This window comes from Heterodontus francisci, chromosome 18 (genome assembly GCF_036365525.1).
Source record: "Heterodontus francisci isolate sHetFra1 chromosome 18, sHetFra1.hap1, whole genome shotgun sequence".
Lineage (NCBI taxonomy): Eukaryota > Metazoa > Chordata > Chondrichthyes > Heterodontiformes > Heterodontidae > Heterodontus > Heterodontus francisci.
Window position 1 is genome coordinate 22,111,099 of NC_090388.1, and position 4,554 is coordinate 22,115,652.

Consider the following 4,554-nt stretch of genomic DNA (forward strand, 5'->3'; position numbering starts at 1 on the left):
TAACATTTATTTAGAAGGAAAGAAACGTACATTACATTACTCAAATAGCTACCTGTTAAGTGGTAAGGTTAGTATTACCAAGGTTTTAGTTGGTTTAATTTATTACTAATTACTAATTAGAAACTGCAGCTTGGACAGAGTGTGAGGCAGTGAGTTGGTGTGAGAGGGAGTTCAGTGACAAGGGGAAGAAGGTGCTGCTTGGCAAGTAACTGGTAAGGTATTTCACTTATTACACAAACAATAATTAATTTGTAAAGCTAAGGTATGGCAAAGCAGCTCAGCCGAGTGCATCCTGTGGTGTGTGGGAAGTCTGCAGGAAGTGTCACCAGGTACAGAAGCCTGAGCTCTGGGTTTCAGAACTCGAGTGGTGGCTGGAGTCACTGTGGTGCCTCCACGAGGCAGAGAACTATGTGGATAGCCCACTTAGGGAGGTGGTCATACCACAGGTTAAGAATGTGCAGGCAGAGAAGGAATGGGTGACCTCCAGGCAGTCTAAGAGAACCAGGCAGATAGTGCAGGAGTCCCCTGGTCGATCTCATTTGCTAACCGGTTTTCCATTTTGGATATTGATGAGTGAGAGGGTTCCTCAGAGGAGTGCAGCAAGAGCCAAGTCTATGGCACGACGGGTGGCCCAGCTACACAGGAGGGCAGGAAGAAGAGTGGAAGGGCAATAGTGATAGGGGATTCGTTAGTTAGAGGAGCTGACAGGCATTTCTGCAGCCGCAGATGTGACACCAGTATGTTGCCTCCCTGGTGCCAGGGTCAAGGATGTCACAGAGCGGCTGTAGGACATTCTTCTGTGGGAGGGTGAACAGCCAGAGGTCATGGTCCACATTGGTATCTACATAGATAAGAAGAGGGATGAGGTCCTGAAAGTAGAGTTTAAGGAGTTAGGAAAGAAATTAAAAAGCAGACCTCAAAAGCAGTAATCTCAGGATTACTCCCAGTGCCACGTGCTGGGGAGCATAGGAATAGGAGGATTAAGCAATTTAACACGTGGCTAGAGAATTGGTGTAGGAGGGGGGGCATCAGATTCCTGAGGCATTGGGATCTGTTCTGGGGTAGGTGGGACCTCTACAAGATGGACAAGTTGCACCTTAGCAGGATCAGGACTAACATCCTTGCAGGGAGATTTGCTAGTGCTGTGGGAAGGGTTGAAAGTAAATCGTCAGGGGGTTGGGAACATAAGAGGGAGCTCAGATTGGAGGGAAGCAAAACTGGTAACAGGAAGTAGAGAAGTAGTAAGTGAAATTGGAAGGCAGATGAGATGAAGGCAAACATCAAATAGGATCTGAATGAGGAATAATGTTAAAACAAAGTTAAGGACACGCTATCTGAATGCACGCGGCAAGGTAGATGATTTGAAAACACAAATAGAGGTAAATGGGTATGATTTAATTGCCATTATGGAGATATGGTTACAGGGTGAGCAGGACTGGGAACTGAATATTAGGGGATATTCATCCATTTAGAAGAGATAGGGGAAAAGGAGGTGCGGTAGTGCTGTTAATAAGGGATGAGATCAGTACATCAGTGACAGAGGATCCCAGATTGGAGGAACAAGATGTAGGATCAATTTGGATGGAGCTAAGTAACAGCAAGGGGCAGCAAACATTGGTGGGAGTTGTTTATGTGCCACCAAACTGCCGTGGTAATGTTGGACACAAAATTTGAGCTGCATGTAACATGGGCAATACACTAATAATGGGTGACTTCAATTTACATATAGATTGGGTAAACCTAATTAGCACAAATGCTGTGGAGGACGAATTCCTGGAGTGTGTACAAGATGGGTTTCTGGAGCAGTATGTTGAAAAACTAATGAGGGATCAGGCTATTTTAGATTTAGTGTTATGTAATGAGAAAGGGCTAATTAATAACCTTACTGTAAAGGATCCATTAGGAAATAGTGACCACAATATGATAGAATTCTACTTTGAGTTTGAAAGAGATATAGTTCATTCTGAAACTTGGGTTGTAAATCTGAACAAAGGAAACTATGAAGGTAGGAGGGGCAAGTTGGCTATAGTGGATTGGGAAAATACATTAAAAGATTTGATGGTAGACAGGCAATGGTGAGTATTTAAAGAAACATTACATGGTTTACAAGAAATATACATTCCTCTAAGATACAAAAATCCAACAGGAAAGGTGAATCAACCGTGGCTAACAAAAGAAGTTAAGGATTGCATTAGGTCAAAGCAAGTGGCTTATAAGGTTGCCAGAAAAAATGATGAGCCCCAGAGGATTGGGAACAATTTAGAGTCCAACAAAGGAGGACCAAGAAACTGATAAAGAAAGGGAAAAGAGATTATGGATGTAACCTAACTAGAAACATAAAGGCAGACTGTAAAAGCTATGTAAGAGCTTAGGTGAAAGGTATGTGAAAAGGAAACAATTAGCAAGGACAAATGTGAGTCCATTGCAGATGGAGACAGGAGAGTTTGTGGTGGAGAATGAGGAAATGGCAGAGAGACTAAATAATTATTTTGTGTACAGTTTTTGTCTCCTTATCTAAGGAAGGATATACCTGGCATAGAGGGAGTGCAACGGACGTTCACCGGATTAATCCCTGGGATGGCGGGATTGTCTTATGTGGAAAGATTGCAGAAACTGGGCCTGTATTCTGAAGTTTCTTATTGAAACTTACAAAATTTTTACAGGGCGTGACAGGATAGATGTAGATAGGAAGTTTCCTCTGGCTGGTGAGTCTAGAACCAGGGACACAGTCTCAGAATAAAAGGAAAGCCATGTAAGACTGAGATGAGAAGGAATTTCTTTACTCAGAGGGTGGTGAATCTGTGGAATTCTCTGCCCCAAAGGGCTGTGGAACTCAATCACTGAGCATGTTCAAGACAGAAATCGATAAATATCTGGATACTAATGACATCGAGGTCTTTGGCGATAGTGGGGGGAAAATGGCATAGAGGTAGATAATTAGCCATGATCTGTTTTACTGCTGGAGCAGACTCGATGGGCCGAATGGCCTACTCCTGCTTCTATTTCCTATTTACATCACACCTTTCACTACCTCAGGATGTTCCAAAGCACTTCACTGCCAACAAGATGTATAACCACGATTCAAATGTAGGAAAATATGGCAGTCAATTTGTGCAAAGAAGGGTCCCACAAACAACAATGAGATAAATGAAAACATAATATGGTTTTGGTTGAGGGATAAAGATTGGCCAGGCCACCGGAAGAAATCTTCTTTGAATAGCGCCCTAAGGATTTTTTGCATCTGGTTGAGGAAGCAAACAGGTTTAATGTCTCATCCAAAAGATGGCACCTCAGATAGTGCAGCACTGAGGGCACACTGCCCTGAGGTGTCAACAAGATTATATCCTAAAGTCTCTAGAGTGGGCTTGAGCCAAGAATGCTATCATTGAAGCAAGGCTGAGGCCTAAACAGCACTATGTTCTTTTTTAATAAAGTGAAAATCAAAAGAATAAATGGTTACGCTTTGCAGTTTACTAAAATATAAACTACTGATTGACAACAATACTCTCTAAGCTACCACTTTTAAGCTGTAGATAACTATGTGGTCTGGCATTACTGTTATTTATATTTTCATAAATATTCCAGATAGGTAGTTTATTTGAATTATGCTACATGATGTGTGGATAGAACTGTATAAGTACATAAGTAACTAGATAATATTAAACATGTAGCATTGCTTGAAATTTTTTGACACAGGCAGCTGGAACTATGCATTAGTCGAAGGCTTATATCTCATGAAGCAGTTCTCCAATGGCATCTCTCCATTGCTGCATTCTGTTCTGCAATTAATAATTAATACCACGTTTTGTCTTTCATTCTCTGGACTTCAGTAACACTTCTGGCCCCAATGATATCCCTCTCATGATCCCCAATATAAGTGTGTTGCCAAACTTATCCCTCTTCTGTGCCATCTCTTCAACCTCATTCTCCTTCTCCATTGATATCTATTTCTTCTTATTCTATATTGCTAAGGAAAGAAAACACTCACACTTTTCGGGGACCATCCCATTATCATTACATTCATTCTTTTAAAAGCATGGAAGCTGCAGTTATTTCAAATTATCTATCAGCTTGAAAGTTTTGCTACTTTGCATCTTCAAATGAGTCATAATCATATGGTTTCCCACTAAAGTCTGGGGCGGCACAGTGGCACAGTGGCTAGCACTGCAGCCTCACAGCTCCAGCGACCTGGGTTCAATTCTGGGTACTGCCTGTGTGGAGTTTGCAAGTTCTCCCTGTGTCTGCGTGGGTTTCCTCTGGGTGCTCCGGTTTCCTCCCACATGCCAAAGACTTGCAGGTTGATAGGTAAATTGGCCATTATAAATTGCCCCTAGTATAGGTAGGTGGTAGGGAAATGTGGAAATGTGGGGATGTGGTAGGAATATGGGATTAGTGTAGGATTAGTATAAATGGGTGGTTAATGGTTGGCACAGACTCGGTGGGCCGAAGGGCCTGTTTCAGTGCTGTATCTCTAAAACACAAATTCACAGCGAAGCAAAAAGACAGCTGTTGAAAGGAGTAGTGAAACTAATTTGCACAATGAAAAGATCTGAC